Genomic DNA, 19127 nt, shown 5'->3' on the forward strand with positions numbered 1-19127 from the left:
TCTTCAACACCACAGTTCAAAAGCATCAGTTCTTCATGGTCCAGTTCTCACAGCCATACATGACAACTGGAAACACCATAGCTTTGACTATGCAGACTTGTCAGCAAAGTGATGTCTATGCTTTTTAATACACTGTCTAGGTTTGTGATAGCTTTCCTTCCAAGGAGCAAATGTCTTTTAATTTTATGGCTGCAGTCACCATCCACAGTGATTTTGGAGCCCACAGAAATAGAGTCTGTCACTGCTTCCACTTTTTCTTCTTCTACTTGCCATGAAGTGGTAGGACTGGATGCCATGATCTTCGTTTTTTTTAATGTTGAGTTTCAAGCCAGCTTTTTCACTCTCCTCTTTCACCCTCATCAAGAGACTCTTTAGTTCTTCTTCACTTTCTGCCATTAGAGTGGTATCATGTGCGTATCTGAGGTTGTTGTTGTTTCTCCCAGCAATCTTTTTGATTCCAGCTTGAGCTTCGTCCAGCCTGGCATTTTGCAGGATATACTCTGAATATAATTTAAATAAACAACCAGTACCATTGGTTGAATAGGAAAATCTGAATTATTGGGAATGACTTGTGACTGCATTTTTGATAGAGCTAAAAGGTAAAGAGGGATGAAGGGTGATAAGCTAAAATATATTAACCTTGAGGAGGAGGAGCACTGAGAGAATAAGGAAAAGGCCCATCTTATAGCCCAATTCGGAAATTTATTTTATATGGAAGAATGAACAGTTTCTACTTTAGACAATTTATAGGTGAATTGGTATCCTTAGTAGAGAGCCATATTTCAGTTAATATTGAGGAAGAGAGACCATTTAATGAAAAGTTGGAAACTGTGCAAATAGTTTGTTAATTTTGCAAAAGGAGTTCCAGGGGCCAGTGTCTTATCTGAAAAGCCATTCAGTATCTGTAATAGCCTTTTGTAATTGGGATCAGCTTGAAGCTAACATTTGTAAAGCGTGACAGTGCCTCTAATAACCCTATTACCACTGAAATTTTTTCTCCGTATATTGAGGAGCCTCTAAGGTTCATTGATTTAGAATTTAATGTTTCATTTCTGATTGGCATTAATTTGTCTGTCAAAAAACTTTTCATGGACATTTATTTTAATTTAAAAGAAAGAATTCTATGTCTTTTGCTATACCATCCCCCTCATTTTCTTCTTTAGATGCTCAGTGGTCTATAAAAAATCTTAAAGAAATGATACATAAGATTCACATAACTATACAGAGGCGTATTAAAGCAACTCCAAATGACAAGATAATTAACACTTACATCTTTCTACCCAGTGGTGTGTACGTGAGGTATTTTTGCTATTGTCTGTGAGTCCTTGGAAGAACTGTGTATAGGTCTTAAATAAAACTTTGGACAAGATAGAATGTGAATGTATCTTTAGTGTTTGACTCTGAGGCCTGGCCTGCCACTTTGTTAGATTCAAATACTTAGATGAATTGTATGCATACAAGCATGAGATAATCAATTAGTATAGTGTAGTCATTAAGAACTCAAATTTTAGAGTCAGCTCAATCAGATGGATTCAAGTCACTACTTCTTTTTAGTGTGATTGTGTATAAATTAACCTCTTACAGCTCCATTTATGAAATAGGTACAATAATAGTACCTAATATTACAGGAATGGGTTCAGAATTAAATGAGATAATGCATGAAAGAGTTTATTTCATTACTGGCAAAATATTAAATATGCAGTAAGGAATAACTTCTCCTATTGTTATCATTGTCAGCAATTAATAAACTGCTGTTTATTAACAGCAGTTAATAAACATCCAGCAACTCTCAGAAGGTCCTTTGCAGTTTCTGTAGTTTGTGAATCAGTTAGGTTTGGAGATGCCCTTTTATTTGATTTATGTTGTGCTTTTTTGTAGCTGTCTGTCAAGCTTCCATATTTATTTGGAAAGTTATCATCCAGAACTGATAATTTTCTAATTCTTAGCTTATGCTTTTGCAAGAAATCAATTAGTTAGCTCAGATGTTTACTAGAGATGGTACCTACTGCTTTGGATACCACCATCTAGGAATGTTGTTGATTTCTTACTGACAGACTGTCAAACCAAGTACCTTTAAGGTGACAATTATTAGGACTTAGGAGATATGAAGAAAATATTCCTTTTCCTTTAAAAATTGACAGTAATCTCTCGGTATTTCTTCTCTGTTTGAGTTCATCTTATATTCTCCATATGTTTGTATGTCTTATATGTAGTTTTGGATATTGGAACACTGGATCCCAACAGAGAAACTGGATTTTGAATACTAGCAGGTCTTGATGACCTAATGCTTACCTCCTTGATAAAACTTCAGCTTTTGTAACTTTCATGTACTAGGATGTTCAGTCTGTGTCCAGCTTTGGAATTTCCAAATGTTTTACTTTGTATATTCTAAAAATATGGAGGTCTAGGTTCATATTCAGGCTCAACTACTTGTTAACAGCACTAATTCAGTAATTTGTTCATTTATTCAAAAAATTCATGTGAAGCCCCTACTCCATACAAAGTACCATGCTGGAGGCTTGAAACAAAATGGGAAACCACTGATGTTAATTAGGAGGGTAATGAATCTAAATTCATTAGATATGTGGTTTGAAAAGGAACTCTCCAATTTATCAGGAGCCTCAGAGATCTGTTGTAAGGCTGTTGCAGTAATCCATAATAGAGATGATTTGGAAGCTTTAGCATATTTATGCATCATAATTCAAGCATTATGTGAATGAGTGAATGAAGCAACTCATCTAACCTCTCTTGAGTCCATCAGTAAACTGGAAATGATAATCCCTGTATATTTTTCTCACAGTATTGTTATGAAGTCAAATGAGATACTATACATAAAATCATTTGTATACAGCCATGGAAAATTTATTTATTATAGCTGTCATTTCTTTATCCATATGCTTTCATATGTTTTTATTTTGTTTTCTTTCCCACTTCCACTGTTATATGAGTTATAATGTTAAATATTTTCATATTTTAATAATCTGTTCACGTTCCTAAATTATTTGAAAGATTGGTGTGTTAAAAATATAACAATTAAACCAAATCCAGGGGACATTTGGTTGTGAGGAAATGCAGCAGCAATTGCATCTTTTAAAATTTGCCATAATCCATCTTTTCCCAGGGCCCATAAGCCTTTTGCACAGAATAGACCAAGTCCTTGTACAGAAAGGTTAATAGTATGCATCTTGCCAAATTCCCAGCTCTTTGATGGTCAAGTTAACCAGAGCTCGGTTTGCTATTTTGGAAAGGAGCAAGGACTCCAAAGCCTTGTATTTCACCCTTCTTACCACAATAGCCCTTGCTTTACAGGTCAAGAAACCAATGTGGAGAATCTGCCTAAACTCAGGACTTAATAAAACAATTTCAGATTAGATTCATGACTTTACTGAGCGAATTATGGTATAAAATATTGGCAGAACACCATTTGTCACTTAACTCCATAAACCCCACTCTAACTGAAAGATCAGATCACTTTCTACATTCCTAGAGAAGTAGTTTTAGCTCAAAGTCAGGATCAAATAGCCCAGTACTGAAAAGTCTGAATTTTCTATCTCTTAGTATATATTTACTAAAACAAATGGCTACAAGTTTCCCTTGTGGTATAGCAGGCTCTCCTCTGACTCAGGTGTGAGATGTTTTAGCAAATCTTACTGGGACAGACCTTAATAGGCTTGCTTATGATTTTGCAACTGGAGCTTCTGAACTAAAGAATCTTTATAAAGTGATCTTTCTGAATTTTAAGTACTAAGCCCAAATACCTGCCATTTGAGGTAACTGTACTCACTTTTTGTTTTTTCTGTTACTTGGGTCCAGCTATCCTTGACTGTCCACCTCTGTATAGTTAATTATCCCCATAGACTCCCTACAAGAGTCTGAGAACTTTCAGGCATCCCTTTACCAATCTCTTCCTGGTGAGAGGGAGACAGTAGAGAAGTGAGTCCTCAGGACCCTGGTCAGAAGCATCATGGAACCATATGTGACAGCTCTCACATCCATTCTTCTCTTACAACCTTTGAAGTTTACATTTGCAAAAGGAATTTTGATCTTGAATAACTACGCCAGTGTTAAACTCCCTGGTGGCTCAGATGGTAAAGAATCCACCTGCAGTACAAGAGACATGGGTTCGATCCTTGGGTCAGAAAGATCCCCTGGAAAAGGGAATGGCTGCCCACTCCAGTATTCTTGCCTGGAGAATTCCATGGACAGAGGAGCCTGGCAGACTACAGTCCATGGTGTTGCAGAGTTGGATACGACTGCACAACTAACACTTTCACTTTTCATATTTTTCAAATCCAAACTGCATCAGCTAACCAAACTGTACAAAGTGACTACTAGCTCATGTATTAAATCACGCCTCTCTGGTGAGATGCCTTATAGTAATTAACTTGTCATTCAAAATTATGTTTAGTTGTCCTTGAATAAGTAGTAAAAAATGCATATCCACACTGTTGTTTTTTTTCCCCCTAGAGATTCCTTAGAAAACTCTTCTGTTTCTTTCTGAATGTATTCTCTGCTACTCTTATTTAGCATATCACCTTTGAGACCACGTTGTGTTTAGATCCTAGTCACGGGTCAATATTCAGTAAGGGGTAGAGCAGAGCAGAGTGCTACCCTTCTGTGGCAAGGGAGACACAATGGAAAGCATTCTGGAGAAGACCGAGGAATCAAGGTTTCAAACTTTCTCTTAGCACCCTTGCATTTTTCAAGGAGATGTGGTGAAAGTATGAAGGCAGATGGTGTGTCAGTTCATAACTTGAAAGAGCAGTTTGTGCCCCATTTTCATTGTAAGTTGCCCAGTGTTAGTAAAAGCTTTTACATGAAAACTTTTCATATTCTTCAGTTTACTTAAATTGAACAATGTCAGGACAACCTGGAGAAGGAAGTGGCAACCCACGCCAGTATTCTTGCTGGAAAATCCCCTGGACAGAGGAGCCTGGTGGGCTATAGTCCATGAGATCTCAAAGAGTCAGACAAGACCAAGCTAATTTAACTAATGCTAAATTCTAGGACAACCTAGTCCTCCAAAGCTTCACCTTCAATGAGAACTTGTTCCCAGGTGACTCAAAATAATACCTTAATTTTGAGCTTGGCTGCCATATTCCACTGACCATTAACTTCTCATCCTAGGAAATGAAGGGATGTCTTAATGCCCTTTTCCCTGCCATCACCTGTTAATAAATTCCAAATATTCTACTTTTTAAATAAAGTCTTTGGATTGCCAAGTCAATCTTCAGTCATCTGTCTTAATTAAATTATGCTTATTGCATGAAACAAAAATTTATTCAAAATAGTTCAAAAAAAGAGGAGGGCTTATTTTGAATACATGGATTTCATAGGACCCCAGAAAAAGATAAATAGATCATTTAGGTTAGGGATCATGTCTGCTCACGCATGTCTCCTTAGTCTCTTACATAGTACCTGACATGTGGTACTTACTTAATATTTATTTATTGAATGAATAAAAATGATTCAGCAACTACCCAAGTTTCTGGATCTTTCTGGTCAGCTCTGACGATGGAAGGGAATAGAAGTAAGAAGTGGCTTGGAATGGATGTCATGTGATGTGAACAGCAAGACAAACAGGGATGTAGTTGGAACCCCAAGGAATATTCTCTTAGGAGAATGGACAATTGGCAACTTGAGTACACATATCCTACCAACTTCTATGGATTATAAAGCCGTTCTTGCCAACAACAGTCACTTTTTGATATATCACCTGTATAATATATAATAATTAAAATCAGAGGTGATGCAAACAGATTGGCCTTTGACATCAATCTGTTTCTATCACTTCTGATTTTTATCATTATATATTATATTTAGTAGTTTGGACATATTTTATTCCTCTTCTAAACCTCAGTCTCTCTACTTATAAAATGAATTTACAATTATACTATCTCACAGACTTGTTCAGTTGGTTGAGTAATTAATACATAACAAATGCTCAGTAACTGCTAGCTGCTATTCTCGTTGTCTGTGTCATTATCGTTGTCATAGAGTATTAACCTGGAAGGAAAGTTGTATTACGACCTCAGTTTTGCCACTGATTTGCTGTATGATCTTGTTAATTCATTAAATCTGAATTTGGGCTTCTTGGGAAGCCCAAAGTGTTCCAATATGGGAACACTTGGCTAGACTGTTTCTGAGTTTCTATTTAGTTCTGGCTTCCATGATGGCTCAGACAGTAAAGAATCCACTTGCAATGTGGGAGACCTGGGCTCAATTACCGGGTTGGGAAGATTCCCCTGGAGAAAAAAATGGCAAACCACTCCAGTATTCTTGCCTGGAGAATTCCATGGATAGAGGAGCCTGGTGGGCTATTTAGTTCTAAGATATTATAGTTTATCGTGGGAGGGAAGATCGTGTGGATATGTTTATATGTATGGAAAATTGTTATAATTTATATTGTTATATTAAATGAGATAATGTAATGAAATGCTTTATAAATCCTAATACATACATATTTGTAAGCACCAGTAAATATTAAATAGGTTTCTTATAGTTTTTATTATATTATGTATGATACCGTGTTCATCAGGGAACTTGATAACATGTTCATCAGGGAACAGAGTATATGGAAGTAGAAAGCAGGCTTTGAGTGATTGCCATTAAGGGTTCTTATAAACTTAATGACCATTGGAATAGGGTCAGTGGTTTTTTTTCTCAAAGAAACTTTCTGTATGATTAAGACAAGATTGTCCCAGCCTACTTTATGCTATTTACTTTGGATAATATTAGTTTAGGAAGAAAGCAAGCTGTCTAGTCAATACCTAAAGCACTATGAAACAGTGGAAGTGTTAGTCACTCAGTTGTGGCCAACTCTTTGCGACCCTGTGAACTATGTAACCCGCCAGGCTCCTCTGTCCGTGGGCTTCTCTGGGCAAGAATACTGGAGTGGGTTGCCATTTTCTTCTCCAGGGGATCTTCCTGACCCAGGGATTGAACCGTGGTCTCCTTCATTGCAGGCAGATTCTTTTACCATCTGAGCCACCAGGGTATCCCCTAGAAATGTCAGTGTGGTTTTGGGGAAAACCAGAGTTGCCGTGGTGAATCATGTTAGCAGTCCTGAATTTCAGAAGTCTAAAGAGTATGATTACATTTCTTTGGGAACTTACTTACTAGAACCTAGTACTAATATAGTACTGATATGAGAAATAGATTTTTAAAAATTGGCTTTCTATAAGATTTACTTTAATCTTAGAAATGTTAAATTATTGTAGCAAATGGTATCATTACATATTATGAGATTCTTGTGAAAAGTCTTGAATTTACTTCCTTTCCTATTAAAGCATAGGTTTTATGTTTTATCCAGAAGACACTTTTCAAATTGTATCTTAATTATTTTAATTGTACCTCTTCAAATCTTAAAAAGAAAGCCCTGTTAAGCCCTCTTAAGAATATAAGGCTTGAAAAGAGACAAATGGAGAAAGTTTGAGCCCAATAAAATTTTAAACCTCATCTTCCTAAGTTATATCAAAATAATAGATGCCTCCTTTGTTTGAGGATATGTAATGCCTGAAGATGCAAATTTCCTGTTGCAGACTATTGAAGGACATTTTGTGTGTTTCAGTATCATTAATTTCAGATCCCTTAGCTTCTATCCTCGGCCTCATCTTTCTAAATTGCAGTTTTAAAACAAGCTTTCCTGTTCTGCCCTCTTCCATCTGAGAAACATTACAGTGGAAAGATTGATGATAGACTTCGAGTTTGTATGCAGAAAAATAAACTTGCTTCCTATAATTTGCAGTGTTCTGCACATGTGAAAATCTAAGGATAATTAGTTGTTATTGCTTTAATGTGATGGAGACAATAACTTGTTCTGTGAGACAAGCTCCATGGCTGATGAATTTTGTCTTTTGGTTGATTGACTGGTTAATGGAATCAGAAAGAAATATTTTATGTTTCTTCTTCAGAAAAATGCTTTCATTTTCTGTTGGAAATGTACAGGGATTTAGTTGGCCACTCTTTGTTAGAACACATCTTTCTTTATTCTATCATTTGTTTTCCCTTTTTCTCAGTTTTGTTCTATATTCTTGTTTCTCATTCTCATTTTGACTCAATATTTGCAATGAAACTCACATTTGCAAGGGAAAATCATTAAGCTGGCCGTTATATATGCATATGTATTAAATATAGTTATAGCTATCAATATTTCATTCATTCTCTTCATTCCTTGTTTTCTCTGCAAGACCTGGAACACTGTAGATGTTCTATACAAGAAATCAAATTTAAAACTAAAGTGCAGTGGGAATTTGTAGGGTGAAAATAGAGGCCATTTTTCTGAGAGGTACTTTCTCAGTCACACAGCTCTCAATCAACCTATGCAGAGGCTTCCCCAGAAACATACAGGTTGTGTGGCTTTGTCTCTCTCCCTCTTCCCAGGCCCTTACTAGTTCTTTTTAAAAGTAGGATTGAGCTTGAATTCTTAGATCTAAAATGGTGTGGGAAGAACACAACTGCAGATATCTTCCTTCTGTCAAAAATAGGCAATACAAAACCCTGCTTTGCTCGCTGTTGTCTTCCCACACCAGCAAGGTTTGTCATGCTAGGTGCTGTGCTGTTATGATGTGCCTTTCTTAGCCACGGAAAACCCAAACAGAAGGTTTCACTGCCGTTTAAAGGGCCATGTCACTTCTCTTTGACTATGGATGATGGACCCTGTACCCTCTGGAAGGACTTTTCCCAGACATGGATCAGTGAGTAGTGCCCACTCAGCAGTTATTTTGGTTTATGGGCTGAAGTTCCTTGAATTCCAGGAGATAAGACACTCATTGTCTCTGTGAGCCCACTGCCAGACGCCTAGTCGTTTGATAGTATGTGCTGCCAACCTGAGCGCTGAAGGCAGGCAACCTGCTCTTCCTCACCATGGCGAGGATGCCATCCCTGTCAAGAAAATGGAGATGAATCATGCTGCTCTGACCTGGTTATGCATCACTGTCAAACCCTGTTGTTGGCTTCCAGACATTGGCCAACAGAGACAAAATACTTTTTCTGGTAGCAAGTGTGACCTTGGATTGTTTGTGAGCATTTAAGTGATGAGGAAGTACAAAGGACCTGCTACGTGAAGAATCATACTACTCAATTAAGCTTTTTTATTTGTGACAAACTTAATACTCTAAATTCTGTTTGGCTGTTTGGTAAATGTGGTACTTATCCCAGCTCTAAATAAGGACAGGGACTGATTCCTCTTTGAAATTGTTTAGATTTTTCTTCCCAGCTTTGTTTCAAGGGATATTTGGAGGGAGGAAGATACAGGTGGTAGGAGGAAATTAACTTAAATCAGCTGGTAGCTTCCAGAAGTCCATTTTTCTACTGTATGATTTTGAAAAGAAGAAGACCAGATGTTTTTTAAAGTGATATTCCAAACTTGGTGCTCCTTTCTTCTTTTTCTACGTTTTTCATTACTTATTTTTTCTTAACTTTGAGACCTTCTGCACTTTGGAAGTTTCAGAGACTGGAAAGATTAAGAAATGCCATTTCAAAGAAGTAGAAATTTAAAAATATATTGTGGTTATTGCTATTTTCCTGTTACTTAACCCTGGTTCCAGACCCAGTAAAACAGATTTTTCTTAAAGTTAAAAGAGTATGTTATAGCAATTTCATAATCTCCAAAGACTTTTTACTATTTCTCTATTAGAAACTTTAAAAACAATTATTAAGTTGCCAGTCCAGGTTCGATGCATGATACTGGATACTTGGGGCTGGTGCACTGGGATGACCCAGAGGGATGGTATGGGGCGGGAGGAGGGAGGAGGGTTCAGGATGGGGAACACATGTATACCTGTGGCGGATTCATTTCAATATTTGGCAAAACCAATACAATATTGTAAAGTTTAAAAATAAAATTTAAAAAAAAAATAAAAATTAAAAATAAATAAATAAAAACAATTATTTGAACATTTTCATGAGTCCTCATAATTTGCTTGAAAACACCCAGAAACATTTTCCTGGAGAAATGAGCCCACTGAAACAACAGTGTTTCTTAATCATTGCAAACCAGAGACCTCACCTCACCATTAGCACCAGAGCAGTGTCTGGCTGAGGCTTCCCAGGTGACTCAGTGGTAGGAACCTGCCTGCCAATGTAGGAGATGGGGATCAGTAGGTTCAGTCCCTCGGTCGGGAAGATCTCTTGGAGGAGAAAATAGCAACCCACTCCAGTATTCTTGCTAGGATAATCCCATGGACAGAGGAGCCTGGTGGGCTACAGACCATGAGGTTGCCAAGAATCGGACACGAATGAGCCACTGAGCTTGACGGTGTATGTACGGCTGGCCATCTCTTTCTCCTATATCAACTATATCAACTACAAACATCACCTCAGGTGAAGAGTTACTTCTTCAGCATCGCTGCCTCATTCCATCAAGGCATTTGCACCTCCCTTTTATTCACATAGGCTAAAATCCTAATATTTGTACTAAACCAGACTCTCCCAAGAACATCTGATGCATTTACTGTACTTGTCTCCGAGTGATTATGCTGAGGCGTTGTGTACGTTTTCTATTTTCTTTGGCCCTTACTTCCTGTCTTTGGGGTTGAGGCCAGTAAACTATTTATTTATTTTTTTTTTCCTTTTTTTTAATATTGAGTTTGTTTTTTTTTTTAAACTTTACATAATTGTATTAGTTTTGCCAAATATTTTAATTAGGCCATTTTATAGGGTGTAAACCAGGAAATCATATTAAATACAATGTATATTTAAAAATCATTTTAATTGTTGAAAATTGACAGACTTGGGCCCACAAAAAATGCCTGTAACATTCTCATCCACCTACTGCCTTTAGGTGGAATAGTACTATATACATCTCAAAAAGTTGATCAAAGTCCTAATTTTTATGAAACATTTTAAAAGAAAAAAACTTTCTTTTCCATTATCACCTGCTGTAACATTTTAAGAGTTAACAGATTCTGATTTGAGTTCTAATTTGAGTTCTGAGGTGATTTTAATTAAACCATCTATCTGATCTAGTTTTTCTAAAATTTATTACAAATTTTAGAAATTTATCCTTTCTCTCTTCCTCTGTTCTATGTGTGTGTATATGTATGAGAGAGTGGCACCCCACAATTCCCTTAGCATTCCCAGTTTCTTTTTTCTAAGATTGGAATTTAGAAAATATGAGTAAAATGTCACTGCCAACACTTCCACTTAGAAAAGCTGAAGTTTTCAGAAACTAGTGAGACAATGAATAGCATTTTTAAAGTCTTACCTATAATGTTCTGTAATAGTAGTTGATCTATATTTTGCTTCTATTTTCTACTCCTTTCCTGGGAGGAGAAAGTAGTATATATTAGGGTCACTGGTGGGATAATGTACACCTACCAGTACTTTGGATGGGTGAATTGAGGCCTGTGTTTTTGTCTTTGTTTGATCACTAAGTAGCTGTGAATTTGGACAGCACACTTAATCTCTTGCAAAATCTTTTTACTCATTTGTTATATGTGAATGATTTGGACTAGGATATTCCATTGGACAACGTGGCTAGGAATTAGCCATTCAAGTAGGATGAGGTAGACTGGGAAGGGTGTTCTGACAAAGGCAAGTATTTGTATCAATTCTGGGAGGAAATAAAGAATATGGCCTATTAGGGAAATAAAGCTAGTTCATTTGACTAGAAAATATAGTGAAATGAACTGGGGTATCCAGAAAGAAACATGGAAATATAATTGTTACTATTGGAGCCAAAGCAGATTTTAGAGAGCACACTTTCAGTGGAAGTAGATGATGGACCAGATTGCTAGGAGTTGAGAAATGAATGAAAGACAAAGAAATTGAATCAGTGCTTATAAAAGACTCTCAGAAATTGACATTGAAAGAGAGGAGAGAAAAGGTTGTTTATTTCATTGCCTCCATTAAGCCTGATAATTGGGACTGTTTAATTGTAAATAACAGCAAATATTTTGTATAATGTAGCCAAGAATAAAAGAAAAATAACTCTTAAATTATTTTGTCAGTATCAGTAAAATTTCCCTAGTAATCTTTGTCTTCTTTCTCTGCTCTTTTTTCCTGAATGATGTGCCTTTCTGAAATTCAAGCCTCCTCAGTTTTTCACCAAATCCCAGCAGTCAGGCTTAAGGGCCTGCCATTCCGTCTGGCTCACAGAATCTCTTTGTCAGCTGTCTGCCTGTCAATAGATGGAAACAAGGTGTAGCATCAGCTCCTGTCCAGACAATTAACCAGGGGAAAGAATGTTTCTGTACTCTCCTGTAGAAAAGCATTTCGAGAGCTTTTAAACATTTTAAAGACAGAAGTGCTTTTAATACTTGAGATGCTCATTTGTCTCCTATACTTCCTATTTGTTAGGATATTCCTTTCAAAGCACCAGTTTATCATGGAAAGAAGTTGCTTATGTACCTAAAGAAACACTTACTTCCATTTCCTTTTTTTCCAACTGACTTAAATTCTCTTAAAACACTAATCTCCCCCTTTCTTACCAGCGCCTCCAAGTTAAACGCCTAACATTGCCTCTGGAGTTCCCCGTTGTGTCTGCCTTCAAGTCTTTGGTCTTACAACCACCAGCTTAAGGTCTCAGGTTTCACTGACAGAGATTCTCTTCTTCACCTTCTTTTGTTTTTGTTTGCTTCATTGTTTGTTTTAGGGGAAAAAAAGAAAAGGGAAAATACACCTCAAACTGAGCTCTTAGTGGCAATGTTTATATTCTTTAGTAAGATAGATCCTGAGTGTAGATCTTGACCTCTGAAAACAAATTCATTAGTCTGTATAACTATAATGGCAGACCAGTATTTATGTTCATACTGATCTAATGCAAACATTTAGTGTGGAAGTGGATCATTGTTTTAATACTTAACATTATAATTCCATTTGAGGAGGTGAAATTCCCAACAAATACTTGAACAATTATATGAAGTAAAGCTAGAAAGTGTAGAAAATGTTATTGTTCTCTGAGAAAGATATGTGAAACCTTTTATTTTGCTATGTCAAAAATAATCTCTTCTAACGAACACTCAGTTTAATGCAATATCTTTAATAAGTTTTTTGATTTATTGAAGAAGTGGCCATGTAGGCAAAAAAAAAGCATATCATTATTTTATTATATCCGTTTCCAGTTAATTTCATATTTGTTATGCTGGGACATATCTGGCTATAACCTAGATACTAAAATGTACCAAATATCAAGTTGTATTGTACATGATCTGAGTTGAAACTTGTGTTCCAACAGCAATTCTTCAACACCAACTGAGTGAGGAGTAAAGTTGCTCAGTTGTGTCTGACTCTGCAACCCCACTGACTATACAGCCCATGGAATTCTCCAGGCCAGAATACTGGAGTGGGTAGCCGTTCCCTTCTCCAGGGGATGTTCCTAACCCAGGTATCAAACCCAGGTCTCCCACATTGCAGGCAGATTCTTTACCAACTGAGCCACCAGGGAATCCCAGCAACAGCTGGGTGTTCTACAATTCAATCCAGTTCTAACAGTAACTACCTGGAGTTAGTAGAGATTCTACAAATTAAGGGTTCAGTCCCACAAGACTGCCCCTCTACAGATGTCAGCTACAAGCCTCAGGTGTCCTCAAGCCACTCCCACTTCTTTCTAGCTGACTACAGATTTTGGGGGCTTCCCCGGTGGCTCAGATGGTAAAGTGTCTGCCAGCAATGCAGGAGGCCTGGGTTCGATCCCTAGGTTGGGAAGATCCCCTGGAGAAGGAAATGGCAACCCACTCCAATACTCTTGCCTGGAAAACCTCATGGATGAAGGAGCCTGGTAGGCTATAGTCCATGGGGTCGCAAAGAGTCGGACCCGACTGAGCGACTTCACTTTCATTTTTTATTTTCACAGATATTGAGCTCACCACATCCCCTTTCAGTTCAGTTGTTGTTGTTCAGTTGCTAAGTCATGTCTAACGCTTTGGGATCCCATGGACTGCAGCATGCCAGCCTTCCCTGTCCTTGACTATCTCCTGGAGTTTGCTCAAATTCATGTCTGTTGAGTCAGTGATGCTATATACCCATCTCATCCTCTGCTGTCCTCTTCTCCTTTTGTCTTCAGTCTTTTCCAGCATCAAGGTCTTTTTCAGTGAGTTGACTATTCACAACAGGTGGCCAAAGTATTGGAACTTCAACTTTAGCATCAGTTCTTCCAATGAATATTCAGGGTTAATTTCCTTTAGGATTTACTGGTTTGATCTCCTTCTCCAGCACCACAATTCAAAAGCATCAGTTCTTTGGCCCTCAGCTTTCTTTATGTTCCAACTCTCACATCTGTACATTCAGTTCAGTAATTCACTACAAAAACTCACATAACTCACCAAAAATGCTGTACTTATGATTGCAGTTTTATTATAAAGGCTATAACTCAGGAACAGCCAAATGGAAGAGATATACAGGATAGGATCCTGGGGAGGAGGGTGGCAAAACAGAATTTCCATGTCCTGTCCTTAAGGAATCAGGCATGTCAACCTTCCAGCACATCAGCATGTTCACCAAATCAGGAAGATCCACTGAGTTTCAGTGCACAGAGTTTTTATATGAGGGTTTTATTATGTAGTGAAGTGAGTCGTTCAGTTGTGTCCAGCTCTTTGTGACCCCGTAGACTGTAGCCTGCTGATTAATTAATTAATTAATTAATTCCTGTCCATGGAATTATCCAGGCAAGAATACTTTAGTAGGTAGCTATTCCCTTCTCCAGGGGATCTTCCCAACCCAGGGATGGAACCCAAGTCTCCACATTGCAGATGGATTCTTTACCATCTGAGTCACCAGGGAAGCGTGAAGCATGATTGAATAAATAAATTGCTACATGATTGAAATCAACCACCATCCCTTCCCCTCTCTGGAAATTGGGAGTGGGGCTGGAAGTGTCAACCCTCTGGTCATAGGCTTGGTCATTCTGGGTTGTGCAGCCCCTCCCTTAAAACTACTTAAGGGCCCTCAGGAGTCAACTTCTCAGCATAAACTTAGGTATGATCAAAATGATTCAATTATGAATTGCTCAGGAGCTTTCCTTTTGCTTAGGACCTTTGGAAGATATAAAACTCCTTGTCAGGAGCTAGGACCAAAGACCAGGTATATTCCTTGTTATATAATAGGCCTCAAGAGTATATTTGATTCAGTCCCATAGCTTTAAGCAAGTGAAATATTATTGCCTTCATTTTACAGAGGAGACATCTGGCACTAAAAACTTATATGATAGACCCAAGGTCACATAAGTAAAATCTAGAAATGTTGGAATCCCAGTTACCTTAGCTAATGATATATCCATTTCCTGTGAACACCAATCAATGTAGACTGAGACTCAGTTTTCCTAGCAAATTGTGAGACTATCCACGAAACTTATACCAAAGAAACATTATTGGCTTTCAGTTTAGAAAGAATTACAACTAACTTAAAAAAAGTCTAGCTCTTTTAACTTAGCAAACATCCTATGTGGAACCTACCTTAATCATTTCTCTTTTGGCAGTTTTGGTACCTTTGTCTACCTTTGTCTACCCTGTTCAAGAGCACTGACAGTGTCCTGATACTTTTCCTTTTAATGAAAGCATTTGTTTTGTGTTGTGGACTTAACAAAACATTTTGGAGTTATAAGTCAGGATTGTTATTATCATCACTTGCTGGGGAACCTGAGAGTCAAAGAGCTTTGTCTGGAAACATATACTGGTCAACTATCAGTTTTTTAAATATACCTTAATCATCCCAAAATGATTTGAGACTACTTTCAGTAGGATAAGTTGAAAAAATTAGTGAATTAGATATTAAGAAAAGAAAATGAGATGAAGAGAAGAAAAGAAAGAATACTAGCATAAGAATTAATAGAGAGGTACTGTAAAAATTTATTGACAGACATGGTGAAGAATATACAAAGTATATAGCTGTATCAGAGGGTGGCATATTTTAAAAATATGAGCTGAAGAGAAGCCATTGTGTAGTACCAGGAACATTTGTTTCGATCCTAATTTCATAGTCAATGTAGAAACAATTCATATTGCTGTGAATTTGGAGAGTGCTCTTTCCTTGTCATTTCAAAGTCTGAAATCATTCTTTGCACATTTCATTTTAGCTTTCATTCTTTACAGTCAACATCATCTGAAGCTGTGCTGTCCAAAACTGTAGTTACAGCCACAAGTGGCTATTAGAGCATTTGACACACAGCTCAAATATGCATTGTACTCTAAGTGAAGAACACATCCTGGATTTCAAAAAAACCTCATGAATAATTTTTTAAATGCTAATTTTATGTTGCAATTAAAATATTTTAGATATATTAAGTAAAATAAGATATGCTATTATTAATTTTTAATTGATTTTTATTTTCTTAAGTGTATCTACTTAAAATTCTAGAATTACACAGGTAGCTCTTGTTTCTATTTGGACCGTGCTTTTCTAGAGAATTTTTCACCTTATGTTAAATGCCTACAGAATCCTTCTCAATGTAAAATTTCAGATAAACTTAATTCTGTCTTGTGTCCATACAACAGAACGATCAGTGCTGAACAGACACATGGATAAGATTAAGTCCTTGAAAGCACAGTAAAAATACCAGGGATATAAAGTTGCTACTTTAGAACACCAGCCTTTCTCATTTCTCAGGAAACCCACGCCTTTCATTGCAAGTTCTCAGCTTTCTTTAATATTATGCACAGAAGCACTGCTGTTTGCTAATTGGCAGAGGCATCTTTTCACTGTAGTATTAAAAAATCTATTATGAAATTGGCCTTTATTTTGCAAAATTGCAAAACTTCAGAAGAAAATTGTGATTTTACACAGATCTGTATATTTTTATGACTTCATTGTTATTGAAATGAAAAAGATATACACACATATATATGCATATATATGAGGAACGTGTAAAGAAAATATTTGCTTTCAGACATTATAGGTCAGGGATGCATATTGAAATAATAGGGGAATTAGGTTTTAACTGATTCACCAACTTACTTTTTTTTTGGTTTTAATTTTTTCATCTGTAAAAGTCCTCAGCAATTACAAATGCTCCTTTCAGCTTTAGGATTCTTGGTTGTAAACTCAAGTCCTAGGACATTTTGTGCTGTGTTTTTGGCAATTATTTATGGAATATTAAGGGAACGTCCAGTGCCATGTGGCATGACATTGTTCTGCCACTTGTTATGGGTCTTGGCTTTCCTTAACCTTCTTCCTCTGCAATGCAAAGGGTACTCTGTTTAATTTGGTGAATACATCTAACGTGTTCTTATCCACCATTTAGAATACTATTTCCTTAAACAAAGAACACCACTGTATTTCTATAGAAGCACCCAGTGGCACCTGGAATCCATGACATGGTAGGAATTTATGTCATCTCCTTCTTTTAAATCTTGAATAAAATTATTTTCTAGTTTGCTTTGCTAGAAATCAATCAATTAATTTCATTAAACTGTTTACAGATTCTTCTTCTATGTTAGAGATGTTAGTAGGGCATAAAAATCAACTTCTCCAATTTCCTAGGTTTATTCCACGTAAGACAGCTGTGTCCAGGGGAATGTGTTCTGTCATTGACACCAGTCTCTGCCAGTATATGAACCCTCGTTTCCTTTCAGTGGTACGGCATAAGGGACAGACACATGGAGACTGATTGGCTTATTTACTCAGCGGCATCGTGGAAGTTCCTTCATGCTTGTGGCCATTTTCTCTCTTACAGTAGATTAATCTTTTATTAATTAAAAACCTATATTTATCTGTCCTAGTTTTCAATTGTCTTTTAAAGCAAAAGGAGCTAGGAGAATTAAACTTTGAAAACAATTTATGAATCTATTTAGAGTGCTGCTTTGGCATTTGCTATCAGACTCTGTTATTATCAGTTTTACTTGTATTTCTCACACAGAAACTCAGAATAGGTTAGATTGTACTTTACTCTGCCCTTCTTAAGGCAGAAGGTCTAGTGAGTTTAAAATATATGAAAGCAAAGAAAAATTTATATCACAGGATTATACTCTATGTAATTAAAGGTGACTGTTTTTTATGATCACATGTTCATACAAACGCTTACACAAGTATAGTCAGCTGAATCTTCAAGGAACTTGTCCCTCCCCACTCCCGCCCCCACCCCCGGGCCTCCCTTCCTTTTTCCGTCTCCTTGATAGCTCTCTCATCTGTACTTACTTCCTTATGTTCTGGCCTACCTTTCTCTGACCATCAGGGCCTTGAGTGGAGTCCCTGTGGAGTCCATCAACTCTTCTTCGTAATTAGCTTAGTGGAACCACTGTGAAGTGATGCAAGAAGGCTTTAACTTCCCCAGAGCTACACTTCATAGTCTAGCACACTCCTTATCTGTTGCCCCAGGGACCCAATACCAGGAAACCGTTATGTTAATACAGCAACAGCAGCTCTTATTTTTAATCCCATAAAAACCGCATGTGACCTGACCTGATCTCAAGATATAAACAAGTACCCAATATAGTTTGAGTTCCAGAATACTGATTTTCCTTTCTCACCTGACATTTTGGCCAAAAACAAAACCCTAATCTGTTCAGTGGAGGCTGGTAATGCTATCTTGTCCACTGTCTAACTTGGAACTTCACTGAAAGCAGTAGTATATTATGCTAACCAGGAATTTCTGGTTAAAATTTTGCCCACTGCCTTTTCAATTTTCTCTTATTTGAACAAATTAGCTTTTCCTCTAAGAATTGCTATTTTACCTACTTCCCAGATACTGTACTAGTTTTGATTTTTTGAAATAAATTTTGCCTTGCTCATCGTCCTTTGAAAATTATTCTTGTTTTATGGACAATTTGCAAAGATTCAGAGGAATTTCTTTTATATTCTGTTTCCCACAAGTTGCTTTTGATAAGTTCTCAAATGTCCTGTCTGATTACAGATTACAGACTAAGGCAGCCTTTTTTTGGTGGAGGGAGCTGTTTTATTTGGTGACCTTGTTGTTCAGTCGTTAAGTTGTGTCCGACTCTTTGGAACCCCATGGATAGCAGCACACTAGGCTTCCCTGCCCCTCTGTCTTGGAGTCTGTCCAAACTCATGTCTGTTGAGTTGGTGATGCTATCTAACCGTCTCATCCTCTGCCACCTCCTTCTCCTCCTGCCCTCAGTCTTTCCCAGCATCAGGGTCTTTTCCACTGAGTCAGCTCTTCACATCAGGTGGCCAAAGTATTGGAGCTTCAGCTTCAGCATCAGTCCTTCCAATAAATATTCAGGGTTGATTCCTTT

The 19127-nt window shown here is 37.2% G+C and overlaps 1 protein-coding gene and 1 long non-coding RNA gene across 5 annotated transcripts in view; one reads left to right on the plus strand and one right to left on the minus strand.

The window, feature by feature from the left end:
* Positions 1–18197, minus strand: part of LOC139185625 (uncharacterized) — a 104560-nt gene extending 86363 nt beyond the window's left edge. Inside the window, exon 1 of the long non-coding RNA XR_011569130.1 lies at positions 18090–18197. This is a non-coding gene — a long non-coding RNA (uncharacterized lncRNA). The remainder of the gene's footprint in view (positions 1–18089) is intronic.
* The window catches only part of EXOC6B (exocyst complex component 6B), a 722047-nt gene that overhangs the window by 533798 nt on the left and 169122 nt on the right, over positions 1–19127 (plus strand). The window lies entirely within an intron of this gene.

Source organism: Bos indicus, chromosome 11 (assembly GCF_029378745.1).
Source record: "Bos indicus isolate NIAB-ARS_2022 breed Sahiwal x Tharparkar chromosome 11, NIAB-ARS_B.indTharparkar_mat_pri_1.0, whole genome shotgun sequence".
Lineage (NCBI taxonomy): Eukaryota > Metazoa > Chordata > Mammalia > Artiodactyla > Bovidae > Bos > Bos indicus.